The following is a 20,885-nucleotide window of genomic DNA, read 5'->3' as shown; positions in this document are numbered from 1 at the left end:
ACTCTGAAAAATACCTAAAGAAAGATGCCCAGGGTCCCTGCTCATATGCGTAAATGTGCCTTAGGCATTCTGCAAAGAGGCATGAGGACTGCAGATGTGGCCAGGGCAATAAATTGCAATGTCCATACTGTGAGAAGCCTAAGGCAGCGCTACAGGGAGACAGGACGGACAGCTGATCGTCCTTGCAGTGGCAGACCATGTGTAACAACACCTGCACAGGATCGGTATATCCGAACATCACACCTGTGGGACAGGTACAGGATGGCAACAACAACTGCCCGAGTTGCACCAGGAACGCACAATCCCTCCATCAGTGCTCAGACTGTCCGAATTAGGATGAGAGAGGCTGGACTGAGGGCTTGTAGACCTGTTGTAAGGCAGGTCCTCACCAGGCATCACCGGCAACAATGTCGCCTATGGGCACAAACCCACCGTCGCTGGACCAGACAGGACTGGCAAAAAGTGCTCTTCACTGACGAGTCGCGGTTTTGTCTCACCAGGGGTGATGTTCGGATTCGCGTTTATCGTCGAAGGAATGAGCATTACACCGAGGCCTGTACTCTGGAGCGGCATCGATTTTTGCAGGTGGAGGGTCTGTCATGGTCTGGGGCGGTGTGTCACAGCATCATCAGACTGACTGCAATGACAACAAGCTCAATCTCAACGCTGTGCGTTACAGGGAAGACATCCTCCCTCATGCGGTACCCTTCCTGCAGGCTCATCCTGACATGACCCTCCAGCATGACAATGCCACCAGCCATTCTGCTCGTTCTGTGCGTGATTTCCTGCGAGACAGGAATGTCAGTGTTCTGCCATGGCCAGCCAAGAGCCCGGATCTCAATCCCATTGAGCACGTCTGGGACCTGTTGGATCGGAGGGTGAGGGCTAGGGCCATTTCCCCCCAGAAATGTCCGGGAACTTGCAGGTGCCTTGGTGGAAGAGTGGGGTAACATCTCACAGCAAGAACTGGCAAATCTGGTGCAGTCCATGAGAAGGAGATGCACTACAGTACTTAATGCAGCTGGTGACCACACCAGATACTGATTGTTACTTTTGATTTTGACCCCCCCCCCTTTGTTCAGGGACAAATTATTCCATTAATAATAAACGCAGTTGACAGTGAGAGGACGTTTCTTAATTTGCTGAGTTTATATCTAAAACCAAATACTTTGACTTTTACTTAAGTAGTATTTTACTGGGTGACTTTAGCTTTTACTTTAGTCATTTTCTGTTAAGGTATCTTTACTTTTTCCACCACTGGACCTTACAATTATTTGTATGTGTGGGGTACAGAGATGAAGTAGTCATAAAAAAATCATGTTATACACTTATTGCACACAGAGTCCACGCAACTTATTACTCTATGTGACTTGTTAAGCACATTTTTACTCCTGAACTTATTTAGGCTTACCATAAAAGGAGTTATTGACTCAAGACATTTCAGCTTTAAATGTTTTATTAATTAGTAAAAATGGCAAAAAACATAATCCCACTAACATTATGGGTTATTGTGTGTAGGCCAGTGACAACAAATCTCAATTTGAAATTCAGGCTGTAACACAACAAAATGTGTAAAAAGTCAAGGGATGTGAATACTTTCTGAATGCACTGTATACCTGTATATATTTCAGAAGGGGATACAGGCCGGTAGGAGAAACAATGGGAAGAGTGGACGCAGGAATTGAACCCTGGTCTCTGATGGGGAGAGCTGTATATGTGACGTGCTATAAATGTTCAAATCCACCACGACTCTGCACGAATGGACTGTTTCTGTGGCATTTGCGATGTCATCCCATCCACTATTCTTTCTCTGACTCATGTTTCCACAGGTTGGCTTCCGGAAGGGTGGCATCCAGCTTCTCAGTTCCCTGGGCAAGAGGATGGTGCTGGCTGGCGTGCTGCTTTCCTCTGTCCTCGCCCTGTTCGGATGTACCGTCACTCTAGGCATGCGCCACAACAAAGGTGAGAGGCCTGTGGTTACACACGCACACACGCATACACACATTTGTCAAAAGCATGTATGAGCCCTTATAATAAGGCTGATAATATGTGATGTCTATGTATCAACATTTCAACTGGCTGGTGTTAAGCAGTATCATTACGAATGATTATTAAGATGTATACTATTATTACTAAACCTGTGGCTCACATTTTCAACTTGAGTCTCTTAACCAATTCCATACCCAGCATTTGGAAATCAGCTTATGTCCTCCCGCTGCTAAAGGGTGGAGATCTCTCAGATGCTAATAACTATCGTCCTCTCTCTAAACTCCCTATCCTGGGCAAAGTCTATGAATCCCTAGTGAACTCACAGTTAAACTTCTTAGTTGAAAAGAACACACTGAGTGGGGTTCAGTCTGGCTTTAGATTGGAGAACAGCACTGCAGCTATGGCAGTGGCAAACGACATCATTAGTGCACTTGATAAAAAGCAACATTGTGCTGCTCTGTTTGTGGATTTATCAAAGGCCTTTGATACAGAATGCTGTTTTTCTACCTTCACACAAGACCAAGCACAGAGCATGTGTCTGACCAAGGCCTGTTTCACGGTGGCCAGTAAGATTGTGAAGGCTCTGGACCGCAGCGCTGACCCCTGCCAGGACTTCTACCAGTACGCCTGCGGGGGCTGGGTCCGCAAGAACCCCCTCCCCGACGGACGCTCTCGTTGGAGCACCTTCAACAGCGTCTGGAACCAGAACCAGGCGGTCCTCAAAAACCTGCTGGGTGAGTTGGAACCAAAGACACACACGCACGCACGCACGCACGCACACGCGCGCAAGCATACACATCAAATGTTATTTGCCGAATGTGTAGACCTTACCATGAAATGTTCACTTACAAGCCCTTAACCAACAATGCAGTTTTAAGAAAATATTTACTAAATATACTAAAGAATTCTTTTTTTTTAGCTATTGGGGTGGGGGTGTCAATTCAAATAGTCCGGGTGGCCATTTGATACATTTTTCAGTGTTAGCAGTTGATGTTAACAGACCACAAAGCAAATCAGGGGGAGGAAATAGGTTTATTCATAGAGAACAAATCATGAGGGGAGGTAGATTGTAGATGTTCATGCTCCACTGTCCTCAGTGATTCTCTCCACGGAACAAAGGGACAGGATGTAGTTTTATAACCAAATCAAATTTATTTGTCACATACACATGGTTAGCAGGTGTTAATGCAAGTGTAGCGAAATGCTTGTGCTTCTAGTTCCGACCATGCAGTAATATCTAACAAGTAATCTACCAATTCCACAACAACTACCTTGTACACACAAGTGTAAAGGAATGAATACGAATATGTACATAAAAATATATAAATGACTGATGGCCGAACGGCATAGGCAAGATGTAATAGATGGTACAGTATATACATATGAGATGAGTATTGTAGGGTATGAAAACATATAAAGCAGCATTGTTTAAGGTGGCTAGTGATACATTACATCAGGATGGCAAGATGCAGTAGATGGTATGGCGTACAGTATATACATATGAGATGAATAATGTAGGTTATGTAAACATTATCTAATATAAAGTGGCAGGTGATAAATTGATTACATCAATTTTCCCATTATTAAAGTGGGTGGAGTTGAGTCAGTATGTTGGCAGCAGCCACTCAATGTTAGTGATGGCTGTTTAACAGTCTGATGGCCTTGAGATAGAAGCTGTTTTTCAGTCTCTCGGTCCCAGCTTTGATGCACCTGTACTGACCTCGCCTTCTGGATGATAGCGGGGGGAACAGGCAGTGGCTCGGGTGGTTGCTGTCCTTGATGATCTTTTTGGCCTTCCTGTGACATCGGGTGGTGTAGGTGTCCTGGAGGGCAGGTAGTTTGCCGCCGGTGATGCGTTGTGCAGACCTCACTACCCTCTGGAGAGCCTTCCGGTTATGGGCGGAGCAGCTGCCGTACCAGGCGGTGATACAGCCCGACAGGATGCTCTCGATTGTGCATCTGTAAAAGTTTGAGTGTTTTTGGTGACAAGCCAAATTTCTTCAGCCTCCTGAGGTTGAAGAGGCGCTGCTGCGCCTTCTTCACCACGCTGTCTGTGTGGGTGGACCGTTTCAGTTTGTCCGTGATGTGTACGCCGAGGAACTTAAAACTCTCCACCCTCTCCACTACTGTCCCGTCAATGTAGATAGGGGGCTGCACCCTCTGCTGTTTCCTGAAGTCCACGATCATCTCTTTTGTTTTGTTGACATTGAGTGTGAGGTTATTTTCCTGACACCACACTCCGAGGGCCCTCACCTCCTCCCTGTAGGCCGTCTCGTCGTTGTTGGTAATCAAGCCTACCACTGTAGTGTCGTCTGCAAACTTGATGATTGAGTTGGAGGCGTGCGTGGCCACGCAGTCGTGGGTGAACAGGGAGTACAGAAGAGGGCTGAGAACGGACCCTTGTGGGGACCCAGGGTTGAGGATCAGCGGGGTGGAGATGTTGTTACCTACCCTCACCACCTGGGGGCGGCCCGTCAGGAAGTCCAGGACCCAGTTGCACAGGGCGGGGTCGAGACCCAGGGTCTCGAGCTTAATGACGAGTTTGGAGGGTACTATGGTGTTAAATGCTGAGCTGTAATCGATGAACAGCATTCTTACATAGGTATTCCTCTTGTCCAGATGGGTTAGGGCAGTGTGCAGTGTGATGGCGATTGCGTCGTCTGTGGACCTATTGGGTCGGTAAGCAAATTGGAGTGGGTCTAGGGTGTCAGGTAGGGTGGAGGTGATTTGGTCCTTGACTAGTCTCTCAAAGCACTTCATGATGACGGAAGTGAGTGCTACAGGGCGGTAGTCATTTTTCTCAGTTACCTTAGCTTTCTTGGGAACAGGAACAATGGTGGCCCTCTTGAAGCATGTGGGGACAGCAGACTGGGATAAGGATTGATTGAATATGTATGTAAACACACCAGCCAGCTGGTCTGCGCATGCTCTGAGGATGTGGATGGGGATGCCGTCTGGGCCTGCAGCCTTGCGAGGGTTAACACGTTTAAATGTTTTACTCACGTTGGCTGCAGTGAAGGAGAGCCCGCAGGTTTTGGTAGCGGGCCGTGTTAGTGGCACTGTATTGTCCTCAAAGCGTGCAAAGAAGTTGTTTAGTCTGTCTGGGAGCAAGGCATCGTGATCTGCGACGGAGCTGATTTTTCTTTTGTAGTCCGTGATTGACTGTAGACCCTGCCACATACCTCTCGTGTCTGAGCCGTTGAATTGCGACTCCACTTTGTCTCTGTACTGACGCTTAACTTGTTTGATTGCCTTGTGGAGGGAATAGCTACACTGTTTATATTCGGTCATGTTTCCGGTCACTTTGCCCTGATTAAAAGCAGTGGTTCGCGCGTTCAGTTTTGCGCGAATGCTGCCATAAATCCACGGTTTCTGGTTGGGGAATGTTTTAATAGACGCTGTTGGTACAACATTACCGATGCACTTATTAATGAACTCGCACACCGAGTTAGCGTATTCGTGAATGTTGTTGTTCGCAGCAATGCGGAACATATCCCAGTCCACGTGATCGAAGCAACCCAGCCCTAGCCTGTGGTTGACCAATTTAGAATTCCTTGAAATAAAACTGGGCCAATAGCCAAATAACAAGTATCCTATTTCAGGTTCAATGTATAAACAATGTGGACCAATGAGAACTTGCCATGTAGCTATGGGTCCCGGACTGAAATTCTCTGATCCATTGATATTACTATTTGCATTGATCGTTAGTTCTCTATTGACCTCTCATCCTCTGCATTGTGTATTTAATAAAGAAATATTCTTACAGCAGTTTTATGGCTTGAGGGTAGAAGCTGGAGCCTTTTGGACCTAGACTTGGTGTTCCAGTACCGCTTGCTGTGCAGTAGCAGAGAAAACAGTCTGACTTGGGTGACTGGAGTCTTTGACAATTTTTTGGGGCCTCCCTCTGACACCACCTAGTATATAGGTCCTGGATGGCAGGAAGCTCGGCCCCAGTGATGTACTGGGCTGTATGCACTACCCTCTGTAGTGCCTTACGGTTGGATGCCGAGCAGATGCCATACCAGGCGCGGTGATGCAACTGGTCAGGATGCTCTCGATATTGCAGCTGTAGAACTGTTGAGGATCTGAGGACCCATGCCAAATCTTTTCACTCTCCTGAGGGGGAAAAGGCATTGTCGTGCCCTCTTCACGACTTTCTTGGTGTGTTTGGACCATGATAGTTTGTTGATGTGGACACCAAGGAACTTGAAACTCTTGAAACATGCACGCACACACACACATACAAACAGACATACATACTGTAAACATAGACACTTGTCGTATACCATTTCTCCTGCTTTTGTTGCAACCCAGTCTTCAAATAAAACGCCAACCCGTGGCTTGACTGCAGTGACAGAGTTACGCCATTGTTTGACGTTTTAATTACGTCATGTGGCGCCGTATCTTAGCTGTCATTCAAACTCTGCAAAATGGAATCTAAAACTTAAGTTTAGGCATTACTTCCGAATGCTTAGGGTTTGAGAAAGGCTTAAAATGGCTTTAATGCACCTGTACTGACCTCGCCTTCTGGATGATAGCGAGGTGAACAGGCCATGGCTCGGGTGGTTGGCGATGTTTTTGGCCTTCCTGTGACATCGGGTGCTGTAGCTGTCATGGAGGGCAGGTAGTGTGCCCCCGGTGATGCATTGGGCAGACCACACCACCCTCTGGAGAGCCCTGTGGTTGCGGGCGGTGCAGTTGCCATACCAGGCGGTGATACAGCCCGACAGGATGCTCTCAATTGTGCATCTGTAAAAGTTTGAGGGTGTTAGGGGCCAAGATGGATTTCTTCAGCCTCCTGTGGTTAAAGAGGTCGCTGTTGAGCCTTCACCACACTTTCAGATTGTCAGTGATGTGTATGCAGAGGAACTTGGAATCTTTTCACCTTCTCCACTGAGGTCCCGTCGACGTGGATGGGGTCGTGCTCCCTCTACTGTCTCCTGAAGTCTACGATCAGCTCCTTTTTGTTCACGTTGAGTGAGAGGTTATTTTCCTGGCACCACTCCGCCAGGGCCCTCATCTCCTAACTGTAGGCTGTCTCATTGTTGGTAATCAGGCCTACTACACTTTTGTCGACTGCAAACTTGATGATTGAGTTGGAGGCGTGCATGGCCACTCAGTCATGGGTGAATAGGGAGTACAGGATTGGGCTGAGTACGCTCCCTTGTGAGGCCTGTGTGTTGAGGATCAGCGTAGTGGAGGTGTTGTTTCCTGTCTTCAACACCTGGGGGTGCCATTGGGACTGAGGCTGAGGGCCACTCACGGTACTGTCCTGATGAATACCTTGTTGCCTCCGGTGCATGCGGAACTTTATGCTCCATCGACTGTTGAATTAAAACTAATCTCTACTGGGCTGCTAGCCTCCTTCCACTGTACCAGAGGTTATTGTGATCCTGTTCATTCCCCTTTAGCTGCATGATTTATAACTTCTGTAGGATAATTCTGCAGCGTTGGTCGGTCATACACTACGTGACCAAAAGTATATGGACACCTGCTAGTCAAACATCGCGTTCCAAAATCATGGGTATTAATATGGAGTTGGTCCCCCCGTTGCTGCTATAACAGCCTCCACTCTTCTGCGACGGCTTCCCACTAGATGTTGGAACATTGCTGCAGGGACTTGCTTCCATTCAGCCACAATAGTATTAGTGAGTTTGGGTGCTGATGTTGGGCGATTAGGCCTGGTTCGCAGTTGATGTTCCAATTTCATCCCAAAGGTGTTCGATGGAGTTGAGGTCAGGGCTCTGTGCAGGCCAGTCAAGTTCTTCCACACCGATCTCGACAAACCATTTCTGTATGGACCTCGCTTTGTGCACAGGAAAAGGCCTTCCCCAAACTGTTACCACCAAGTTGGAAGCACAGAATCGTTTAGAATGTTATTGTACTGTATGCTGTTGCGTTAACAATGTAAAACAGCCCCAGACCCTTTATTCCTCCTCCGCCAAACTTTACAGTTGGCACTATGCATTGGGGCAGGTAGTGTTCTCCTGGCATCTGCCAAACCCAGATTTGTCTGTCGGACTGCCAGATGGTGAAGTGTGATTCATCACTTCCACTGCTCCAGAGTCCAATGGCGGTGAGCTTTACACCACTCCAGCCGACACTTGGCATTGCGCATGGTGATCTTAGGCTTGTGTGCGGCTGCCTACTAATTATACAGATGGGCCGTATTAAAATCTAATTCTCTAGTCTATAGCTTACTTGTAACTTTATAGGCCACATGCTGCACCAGAATCACATGTTCTCTTAGCTTTAGCATGGTTTGAACGAGGTGTGTAATTCCAGTCATATAATACAGTACAGTAATACAGTCCACACTGTTTAATTTACCAATTTACTGTAGCTAGCTACATCTATGAGCTTTTGTTTTTCTGTCGTGCGTAATGCGCAGTAGCCTACTGGCTCTATCTGATTCAGAGCGGTTAGGTTAAATGCGGAAGACACATTTCAGTTGAATACATTGTTGGACAACTGACTAGGTATCCCCCTTTCCTTTATATCATATATGTCTTGAATAAAGACACAATCATTTGGGCTTTGATTACAACATTTATTTTTAATGTAGGGCTCAAAATGTATTTAATGTACGGCTCATCAGACTCGGGTAGCATCAGTCTTGAATTTTCGGTCAACGCTCCTAATCAAATCCAGACACAGGCCTATTTACAGTCATGGCCAAAAGTTTTGAGAATGACATAAATATTAATTTCCACAAGGTTTATTGCTTCAGTGTCTTTAGTTATTTTTGTCAGATGTTACTATGGAATACTGAAGTATAATTACAAGGATTTCATAAGTGCCAAAGGCTTTTATTGACAATTACATGAAGTTGATGCATAGAGTCAACATTTGCAGTGTTGACCCTTCTTTTTCAAGACCTCTGCAATCTGCCCTGGCATGCTGTCAGTTAACTGCTGGGCCACATCCTGACTGATGGCAGCCCATTCTTGCATAATCAATGCTTGGAGTTTGTCAGAATTTGTGGGGTTTTGTTTGTCCACCCGCCTCTTGAGGATTGACCACAAGTTCTCAATGGGATTCAAGGTCTGGGGAGTTTCCTGGCCATGGACCCAAAATATCGATGTTTTGTTCCCCGAGCCACTTAATATTCACTTTTTCCTTATGGCAAGGTGCTCCATCATGCTGGAAAAGGCATTGTTCATCACCAAACTGTTACTGGATGGTTGGGAGAAGTTGCTCTCGGAGGATGTGTTGGTACCATTCTTTATTCATGGCTGTGTTCTTAGGCAAAATTGTGAGTGAGCCCACTCCCTTGGCTGAGAAGTAACCCCACACATGAATGGTCTCAGGATGCTTTACTGTTGGCGTGACACAGGACTGATGGTAGCGCTCACCTTGTCTTCTCCGGACAAGCTTTTTTCCGGATGCCCCAAACAATCAGAAAGGGGATTCATCTGATCACTCTTCATAACATTCTGGAGTATATGCAAATTGCCATCATACAAACTGAGGCAGCAGACTTTGTGAAAATTAATATTTGTGTCATTCTCAAAACTTTTGGCCACGACTGTACAGTATATGCTTTTGAATACCGGGGAAATATTCAACCCTAGTCTGAGCCCCCCCCCCAAGGTGCTTTTGTATTGGCCCCACGGTGTGTGTGTCCCCCAACCGTCCCAAAGAGGTCACAGTTCAATCCCACGGCTCCCTATTGTCAGAACAGTCTGCAGGTCAACTGTCCATGACATACTGTTATTTGCTTCAAACCTGTCCAAATCTCTTGTCATGTAATTAAGTTATATAGAAGGAAATGACAGGTCTTCTTGTCTCTGCCTCACACAATCACATTAGCCTCTGTTCTCCTCATCCATCTCTTCCTCCTCATCCCTACCCCTCTTTTCTCTACTCCTTCAGAAAACGTCACGTTCAACTCCAGAAGCGAGGCGGAGCGGAAGACCCAATTCTACTACCTGTCCTGTCTCAACGAGCAGCACATTGAGGAGCTGGGAGCCACGCCCCTTATTGACCTCATCACAAAGGTCAGTTTTGCTTCGGACCCCGCCCCCTTCATACCTGCACGCAAATACACTCCGGTTACGTCCTAATGATCTCCGCTTTCTGCCAAAGTGTGTACCCTTTACGGATTTGAAGGGAAATAGTAACAAGAAACTCCCTCTTTTATGCCTACACCAATCCAGTGCTTTTACATTTGTGGGGAGTAATGAACGAGTGCACACTTCATGAGAAAGGAGATATTATTGGGACACAACCACGCACTCCATGCAGCGTTGAAGGATTCAATGTCATTAACACATTATGCTCGTGACCACATGGGTTTGAATCTAGGATCCCCTCCTACTTTGTCACAAACCCTCTTATCGCATCCCTTCTATACCGGGGGGCTATTCCAGTCCTTGAGGGCCTGATTGGTGTCACAGTTTTGCCCCAGCTAACACACCTGACTCCAATAATCACCTAATCATGATCTTCAGTTTAGAATGCAATTTGATTAATCAGCTGTGTTTGCTAGGGATGGAGAAAGTGTGCCACCAATCAGGCCCTCGAGGACTGGAGTTGCCCACCCATGATCTATACTGTCCTTTCTCTTTAACCTCTTATGGCTATGGGGCAGTATTTTCACGGCTGGATAAAAAACGTACCCGATTTAATCTGGTTACTAATCCTACCCAGTAACTAGAATATGCATATACTTATTATATATGGATAGAAAACACCCTAAAGTTTCTAAAACTGTTTGAATGGTGTCTGTGAGTATAACAGAACTCAAATGGCAGGTCAAAACCTGAGAGATTCCTTTACAGGAAGTGGCCTGTCTGACCATTTCTGGAACTTCTTTGCCATCTCTATCTTTTACAAAGGATCTCTGCTCTAACGTGACACTTCCTACGTCGTCCATGGGCGCTCAGAGCCCGGGAAAAACCTGAATGTCGTCATCCCAGCCCCAGGCTGAAACACATTATCGCCTTTCTCAAGTGGCCGATCAAGGGACTGTGGGCTTAGGCGTGACCTGGCCGCCCCCGTCTTTGTGATTTTTTCCCCTCTGTTTGCCGAAAAGGAGATTCCCGGTCGGAATATTATCGCTTTTCTACGAGAAAAATGGCATAAAAATTGATTTTAAACAGCGGTTGACATGCTTCGAAGTACGGTAATGGAATATTTAGATTTTTTTTTGTCACGAATTGCGCCATGCGCGCGACCCTTATTTACCATTTCGCATAGTGTCTGGGACGCACGAACAAAACGCCGCTATTCGGATATAACGATGGATTATTTTGGACCAAACCAACATTTGTTATTGAAGTGGCAGTCCTGGGAGTGCATTCTGACGAAGACAGCAAAAGGTAATCAAACTTTTATAATAGTAAATCTGATATTGGTGAGTGCTAAACTTGCCGGGTGTCTAAATAGCTAGCCCGTGATGGCTGGGCTATGTACTTAGAATATTGCAAAATGTGCTTTCACCAAAAAGCTATTTTAAAATCGGACATATCGAGTGCATAGAGGAGTTCTGTATCTATAATTCTTAAAATAATTGTTATGCTTTTTGTGAACGTTTATCGTGAGTAATTTAGTAAATTATTAGCAAATTCCTCCGGAAGTTTGCGGGGGGGTATGCTAGTTCTGAACGTCACATGCTAATGTAAAAAGCTGTTTTTTGATGTAAATATGAACTTGATTGAACAAAACATGCATGTATTGTATAACATAATGTCCTAGGGTTGTCATCTGATGAAGATCATCAAAGGTTAGTGCTGCATTTAGCTGTCTTCTGGGTTTTTGTGACATTATATGCTAGCTTGAAAAATGGGTGTCTGATTATTTCTGGCTTGGTACTCTGCTGACATAATCTAATGTTTTGCTTTCGCTGTAAAGCCTTTTTGAAATCGGACAGTGTGGTTAGATAAAGGAGAGTCTTGTCTTTAAAATGCTGTGAAATAGTCATATGTTTGAAAAATGGAAGTTTTTGTATTTGTAACACCATTCAAACAGTTTTAGAAACTTTAGGGTGTTTTCTATCCATATGTAATAAGTATATGCATATTCTAGTTACTGGGTAGGAGTGGTAACCAGATTAAATCGGGTATGTTTTTTATCCAGCCGTGTCAATACTGCCCCCTAGCCCTAACAGGTTAACTGACTTCCCTAGTTAAATAAAATCAATAAATACAAATAAAGACCCTTTCTAATCTACCTAGTATAGGCCCTTCATTCTGCGGTCCAACTCATCCCAAACCATCTCAATTGGGTTGAGGTCGGGTGATTGTGGAGGCCAGGTCATCTGATGCAGCACTCCATCACTCTCTTTCTTGGTCAAATAGCCCTTACACAGCCTGGAGGTGTGTTGGATCATTGTCCTGTTGAAAAACAAATTATAGTCCCACTAAGCGCAAACCAGATGGGATGGCGTATCACTGCAGAATGCTGTGGCAGCCATGCTGGTTGTGTGCCTTGAATTCTAAATAAATCATTGACAGTGTCACCAGCAAAGCACCCCTTCACACCACCTCCTCCATGCTTCATGGTGGGAGCCATACATGCAGACATCATACGTTCACCTACTCTGCGTCTCACAAAGACACGGCAGTTGGAACCAAAAATCTCAAATTTGGACTCATCAGACCTAAGGACAGATTTCCACCGGTCTAATGTCTATTGCTTGTGTTTCTTGGCCCAAGCAAGTCTCTTCTTATTGGTGTCCTTTTAGTAGGGAGTTTTCGCTCATCAAACATGGCTGCCACCATAAAGAATTTAGCTCCTATTAGCTTAGCTGACACGCATCTCTTTTCTAAACAATATTACATTTCTCCCTTGGGCTCACCAGAGATGTCGTACATTGTAAACAAGTCTAGCTAGGTCAGTAACTTTTTTGAATGTTTTGTCAGTGCAACCTGTTATTTAGACTGGTTTATGGAATTAATTTAGCTGTGGATGTGTTCCGTGTTATGTTTGGATGATGAAGTTCGCATTTCTTTTTTAATAAAAGGTGAATTTGAGGAATAAAGTTGTGAAGACCTTCTTTCCCATCAGTACAGAACCGATGCTTTTCCGACAACAATGCTGTTTTGACGTGTTTGTTGCATCATACGTGATCGTACACTGCAGGAACCACTCTTCAATGATCACAAATACGTGATCGTACGCTGCAGGAACCACTCTTCAATGATCACAAATACGTGATCGTACGCTGCAGGAACCACTCTTCAATGATCACAAATACGTGATCGTACGCTGCAGGAACCACTCTTCAATGATCACAAATACGTGATCGTACGCTGCAGGAACCACTCTTCAATGATCACAAATACGTGATCGTACGCTGCAGGAACCACTCTTCAATGATCACAAATACGTGATCGTACGCGTCAAAGGGTTAAGTACATTGCTTATATTTACAACAGGAGTACAGCCTACACAAAAATTAACCACAGGATAGCTTCCTCCATTTTCTATTTAAGTGCATAGATGACATGTATTTTTCCCCGCTACCCCTGTTTTGATACAGGTGCATGATAGTAGTCCATTCTAAATCAAAACAAATTTCACATATATTATTTAGTATATGTAAAGACACAAGATTAAATCAAGAATAGTCTGATGGGTGACAATATAAGCCTATCACTTGATGCCCAGCATAAGAAACAATGCCCTTTTGGGCAGGGGGGGAGCCTAGCCCATAGACCTATATGTTTTGATAACGATTGTATCAAATCAAAGTTTATTTGTCACGTGCGACGATTACAAAAGGAATGCTTACTTACAGGCTCTAACCAATAGTGCAAAAAAGTATTAGGTGAACAATGGGTAAGTAAAGAAATAAAACAACAGTAAAAAGACAGGCTATATACAGTAGCGAGGCTATAAAAGTAGTAAGGCTACATAGACACTGGTTAGTCAGGCTGAGGCAGTATGTACATGTAGATATGGTTAAAGTGACTATGCATATATGATGAACAGAGTGGCAGTAGCGTGAAAGAGGGGTTGGCGGGTGGCGGGACACAATGCAGATAGCCCGGTTAGCCAATGTGCAGGAGCACTGGTTGGTCGGCCCAATTGAGGTAGTATGTACATGAATGTATAGTTAGTGACTATGCATATATGATAAACAGAGAGTAGCAGCAGCAGCGTATCACAACTATAACAACTAAAGTGCTCAAATAACTGCTTAAAATGAATCACCTTAATCCACTTTACAAGGGGTGTAGAGCCTAACTGGAATACATAAGCAGTGCATGAGTTTCAAGTTTGGGGAAGATCATTTTCACTATAAAAATGCACCTTTTATAATAGAAGCATTACATGCATAAATGTATTTGCGGTCACTTTTGAGAATGGTGTTTTCCTGCTAATGGAACATTCGCGCTTATAGCCTACTACCATGTGTGCATTGCTGCGCTTATAATGTGAAGAAATAACCTAATAGTTTATCAACATTTTAAGCTAAACGTTCTGATCTGTTGGGTCAAGTTTTTTTTTATATTAGTGGTTGTATTAATTTGGTATCAATTCCATCCCTCAACTGTCCCAGACTATGTTTGGAATAGTGCAAAAGTCAACCTATTCTATGGGGGATAGTAGATTGACATGGGCTAGTGCTTTTGCTGTTTGTTAGGCCTACTTATCATGTTGGCTGACGAAAAGTAAATGTGGACAGTTCTTCCAATATCTTCAATATGCACCTTGGAATTGGATAAGGACACGCGCAGTTGTGTCCCCGACTTGTCTGTCTTCACTTGTAGCCTGTGAGAGACCCAATCACGTTATGGAGAGCCATGTGAGTGAGAGGTGATTCGGAGTGCAGGGAGAAGGGCACAATGGCCACGGATTCTTTTAGGGTGGATTACAGCCACACGAAGGGGATGCCGCTGGGAAATTCTAGGCATTATCAAGTGCTTGTCAAATTGTGAAGGAGAGACTGATGAAGTGTGTACAGCCTGCTCAAAAAAAGCAGAGCTCATGCATTTCAAGCGACTTTTTTCCAATCATCATTAGTCAGATCATGCAGCCTTATGTATTAACAATCAAAACATTTAGCCCAACGTTTGTATCACAACTAAAGTTACATTAATAACTCTAAATTAAGCATATAGGACTACTGATTTCTTTGTTAATCGCTCAATACAGAATAACTGCATGTGTGCACTCTCTCAAATCGTTTGGAGAAAATATCCTTTGTATTTTATTCAATTGTATTCTTCATACTATAAAATGCCACGGAATTCTAAGCAAATCTTGTCTGCTAAATTAACTAGTGTAGCCCACAGCCATTTAACACAGATCGGGACCTAACATAAGGACAATTCAGTATGCTATTCTGTTCTTCTGAAATGGACTACATTTTCTTCATATCATGCTTCTTTTGACCTGTCTAAAGTAATGGAATTTTTGTGAAGGCGTAGGCTATAGTACATGGATTTATTAGGCTGTAGATCTTCCAAAGGTCTGCATCAGTGGCTTGTATGCTATGTGTGGAAGCCAGGAGATGCTAAACGTGTTTGTTAATTAACGGTCAATTACCGTTATTTACTTGACAATCACCGGCTGACAAAATTCTGTGACCACCACAGTCCTAGGCAAGATTAACGGGCCATCTTTGTAAATGGAAATATTCTACCCAACTACACTGCCATAATTGCACTCTACTAAGATTCTTCTCAGAATAATGTGTAGGCTTATTTCTCATATTACTCGCCCGCCCGGTGTCTTCGCTAAGGCAAGGTGAACTTGCCATCTTGGTAAATGAAAATCTACACTCTGCCGTAATCACGCCACTGAGATAGCTTCTAATATTGGACTGCACCCCACCATTTTAAAATCCAAATAAGGAGGATGAAGTTGGGCACAAGACATGGGAATATAATAGTTTTGAAGTTATATTTAGAACATTGTGAATACAAGTCATATCAGAGATAATGCCTGCTTATTCATGTAACACACTAACATTGTTATACTAGCATGCATAGCATATGAATGTAATTATGCTGTTGCTACAGTAATTACTACTGGTAGAACTAACGACTGAGGGACTAGGACTACCTATGTAAAATGCATGGAAAAATGAGTAAAACATGGATAAAATGCAAGACCTATACCTATTGATGCAGATAATTAAGTACTTTGAACCTTTTGGCTTTCCATAATGCAGTACCATTAGCTACATAATGTTGCTGCACTGAAAGAATACCAAGCCACAGAGACCGAAGTACTATTGAATTGCAGTGATAAGCACAATATCCTTGCTCTTGTCATCGAGAAACATTGACACTTTGTATCGTCGCAATCAAAGAACATCGCCCAACCCGCAGCCGCCAAACATTGCAACATAAAGCACATGAACAATGCAGGCGAGTTTCAAACACCACTGTGGAACATAAGCAAATAATTACAACTAGCAGAACATAGACATGCATGCTACAGCATTAGCATGTCACCAAGAACACCAGCGCCTAGCAGAAAAAGCAACTGCATACTAACGAGCACCCAACAGCAGTAGAGGCATCAGAGAAGGAGTGAGGAAAACTGATCCGCTAAATATAGACTACCATATCAAGGCAGGAGTGTTTGTAGAATATGATTGGCGTGACGTCAGCTGATGCATGGCTGAAGCCAGTACTCGGGATCCCTGTATGAACTAGCTCTGCACTTGATTTACAGGCAAAGCCATGTATTTAGAGTTGGGCCAATGTGGTTTCTGCATTACAATATGATGCATTTTACAGTACATGACACTTCAACATTCTATGGCAGCCATGTTAGCTCCCCATTAACATTACATGGGGAATATTTAAACAGTGCTATGTAACTGAATGTCTAGAATTAGAACAATATTCAAAAAGTTACACTAAATATATGGCTCTGGTTACAGGTACTAATAGTTACTGGTTTATTGGTGAAAGGAGTAGATTTTGTAGCTTATCCATTGATCATTCAATTCCGTTGCAGAAGAGGGGGGAGGAGAGTGAGGATAGAGCGATATATATATATATCGCTCTATCTCTAATTCGTAGCTAGCTGTGCTCTGTAGCGATAAGCGAAGCTACCATGACCCTGGCTTTTTGTTTTGTTTACTCACGGAGTGTGGGCTGTGCCATAGACCGTATGGGCTGTGCCATAGACCGTATGGGCTGTGCACACGGAGGAAGGTGGAGATCTGCACGCCCGATTTTAATCAATATTTATAAGTAGCCATATGTTGGTGTTTGGAGGGTGGAACTAAACGAGCATTTCCGCACTGGACAGGAATTACGTCCAAATAGTGGCGGCAACTCTGGAGAAGTCCTTTATTGTGCGAATAAACATGAAAAAGGGATGCCATTAATCGGAAGACAATGCTCTGACTATACTGTAGAGAAATCAATGCTCCCAGGATAATTTTTCCCTAGGTACAGCTCAGTGGAGGCTGGTGGGAGGGAGCTATAGGAGGACAGGATCATTGTAATAGCTGGAATGGAATAAATGGAACGGAGTCAAACGGGGTTCCAATATGTTTGATGTATTTTGATACGGTTTCATTTATTCTAGTCCAGCCATTACAATGAGCCCATCCTCCTATAGCTCCTCCCACCAGCCTCCACTGGTACAGATCTAGGAATCAGTTCCCCTCGCCTTAGTGGGGGAAAATGCAAAACTGACCAAAGGTAATACATTTATCTGTGCCTCTGAACTTGTTGTCCCTCTGTTTGGTCTGTGTGTGTTCAGACAGGGGGCTGGAGCATCACTGGTCCTTGGGAGAAGGACAACTTCATGGAGGTGCTGAAGACTGTGTCGGGCCCCTACCGCGCTCAGCCCTTCTTCACAGTCAGGGTCAGCGTGGACCCCAAGAATTCCAATAGCAATGTCATCCAGGTCAGTTGCTCTGGCTTTGGGTCTATTTTAAATGAAAAGACATGGGCTAGCACACACACACACACACACACACACACGCACACATAGGCATGCATGCATAGGGCTGTTACAATGACCGTATTACTGCCACACCGGCAGTCACAAGTGATAACGGCAGTAAAATTCCATGTGACCATTTTAATCACGGTAATTAGGCTTCCTCAAGCTCTGATGCTGCTGATGGTCATTAGTAGCTTACTAAACTTGTTAACTGCCTGGTATTCAGCACTCTATTGTCCCTCTAATCACTCTGACATCAATGGAAATGTAATCGAAAATCGAATCAATCACTTCATGAGCTCATGTTACGCAACATTTATATCGGCTATGCAATTGGTGAGAAAACAGTGACGGCCTCTTAAAAAGAGGATCCCATCAGTAGGCTAGGCCTACTATATTTATTTCTCACCTTTCCTAATATTAAGCACATTGTTTCTCTTTACAACAGGAGTATAGCCTACCTGGCTGGCATGAAAATGAACCACGGGAAAAGCGTCCTCCACTCTCTATTTAAGTGCATAGATGACATGTATTTTTTCCCCTCTCCCTGTTTCGAGACAGGTGTATGATAATGGTCCATTCTAAATCAAAAAAAAATTCTGACATATATTATTTAGTATATGTAAAGACAAGATTAAATCAAGAATAGTCTCATGGGTGACAATATTAGCCTATCTCCTATGAATGATATATTATCTCTTGTGAATGATGCCCAGCTTTAAGGCAGGAAACAGCGAAAGCCTTTTATTGTGTGACTTTTTCAGATCATAGTCGCACACCGCATGTAGCCTAGCCAATAGGCCTATGTTTTTATATGGTTTGTATCACAACTAAAGTGGCCAAGTAACTTCTTAAAATGAAGCACATTAATCCACTTTACAACAGGCGTAGAGCCTAACTGGCATACATATGCAGTGAGTGAGTTTCAAGTTTGGGAAGATAGTTTTCACCATAAAAATGCACCTTTATAATAAAACCATTAATGCATAATCGCATCTGCGGTCACTTTTGAGAATGGTGTTGTCCTGCTAATGGAACATTTGCGCTTATAATTAGAAGAAATGGGCTAATCGTTTAGCTTAATGTCGATAAAATTTCTGATCTGTTGCGTCAGACTCATTACTTGAAAACGTTTTTTGTTTTGTCTTTATGCTAGTGGTTGTATTAATTTGGGATCTATCGCATCCCACAACTGTCCCAGACTATGTTTGGAATATTTATTTCACGCACAGAATAGGTCAACTTGTGTACTATGGGGGATTGTAGATTGACATAGGCTAGTGCTTTTGCTGTTCGTTTGGCCTACTCATCTTGTTGGCTGACGTAAAGTAAATGTGGACAGTTCTTCCAATATCTTCAATATGCGCCTCGAAATTGGATAAGGACGCGCGCAGTTGCATCCCCGGTGTATTGGTCTTCACTTGTAGCCTGTTAGAAAGACCCGATCATGTGATGGAGAGCAATATGAGTGAGAGGTGCCCTTGGGCGCCCCGGCTGGGCGCTCCGAAGCACAACGGCCACTTATCAGCCGCGGAGCCCAAGGGCACAACGGCCACTTTCCCACAAAAGGCATGGATTTTTTTAGGGGGCATTACAACCACATAAAGGGGATGCCGCTGGGAAATGTGATTATTATCAAGTGCTTTTAAATTTGTGAATGAGAGTGATGAAGTGTGACAGCCTGTGAAATAAACAAAGCAGAGCTCATGCCTTTCATGCGACTTTCTTCAAATCATAATTAGTCGGATCATGCAGCCTTATAATGTATTAAAAATCAGAACATATACTTTGTTTGAATCACAACTAAAGTTACATTGTTATAGACCTATGTCTATCCTGCCCTACCTTTCTAAAATCTTCAAAAGCCCAGTTAACCTCTATGGGCTAGGTGGGACGCAAGCGTCCCACCCGTGGTGCACTCCATCAACAGCAGGTGCATTTCAAGAGCGGCAAATTTGAATCCAAATAAATGTCAAAATTCAAATTTTTCAAACATACAACTATTTTACACCCTTTGAAAGATAAACATCTCCTTAATCTAACCACGTTTTACGATTTCAAAAAGGTTTTACGGCGAAAGCATAAATTTAGAGTATGTTAGGACAGTACATTTACAAGAGTTGTGTGTAATGTTTTGTCAATTCAAAGACAGGGTCACCAAAACCATAAAACCAGCTAAAATGATGCACTAACCTTTTACAATCTCCATCAGATGACACTCCTAGGACATTATGTTAGACAATGCATGCATTTTTAGTTCTATCAAGTTCATATTTATATCCAAAAACAGCGTTTTACTATGGCATTGATGTTGAGGAAATCGTTTCCCTCCAATAACCGGCAGTCAAGTCAGCACCACAAATTAAATAATTAAAATTAGAAAACATTGGTAAAATATTATATTGTCATTTAAAGAATTATAGATTTACATCTCTTGAACGCAATCAACTTGCCAGATTTAAAAATAACCTTACTGGGAAATCACACTTTGCAATAATCTGAGCACTGCGCCCAGAAAAATACGCGTTGCGATACAGACTAGCCGTCATGTTGGGGAGATCTAAAATCGAAAATACTATGTAAATAATCCATTACCTTTGATTCTCTTCATCAGATGTCACTTCCAGGTATCACAGGTCCATAACGAATGTAGTTTTGTTCAAAAAAGCTCATCATTTATGTCCAAAAATCTCCGTCTTGTTAGCACATGATCTAAGCCCGCCGGACTTCACTTCATGAACGAGGGGAAAAAATATATTTACGTTCGTTCAAACATGTCAAACGTTGTATAGCATAAATCATTAGGGCCTTTTTAACCAGAACATGAATAATATTCAAGGTGGACGAATGCATTCTCTTTTATAACGTAATGGAACGAGGGTACCCAACATGAACTCGCGCGCCAGGTGTCTAATGGGCCATCATCGTTCCATGGCTCTTGTTCGGTCAGATCTCCCTCCAGAAGACTCAAAACACTTTGTAAAGGCTGGTGACATCTAGTGGAAGCAATAGGAAGTGCCAAAATATTCCTC

General features: G+C 43.6%; 1 pseudogene; it reads left to right on the top strand.

Annotated features, from left to right (window-relative positions):
- LOC106562910 (endothelin-converting enzyme 2-like) overlaps positions 1-20,885 on the top strand; it is a 65,145-nt pseudogene that overhangs the window by 8,544 nt on the left and 35,716 nt on the right.

This window comes from Salmo salar, chromosome ssa11 (genome assembly GCF_905237065.1).
Source record: "Salmo salar chromosome ssa11, Ssal_v3.1, whole genome shotgun sequence".
Classification (NCBI taxonomy): domain Eukaryota; kingdom Metazoa; phylum Chordata; class Actinopteri; order Salmoniformes; family Salmonidae; genus Salmo; species Salmo salar.
This window is presented reverse-complemented; position numbering and strand designations above follow the sequence as displayed.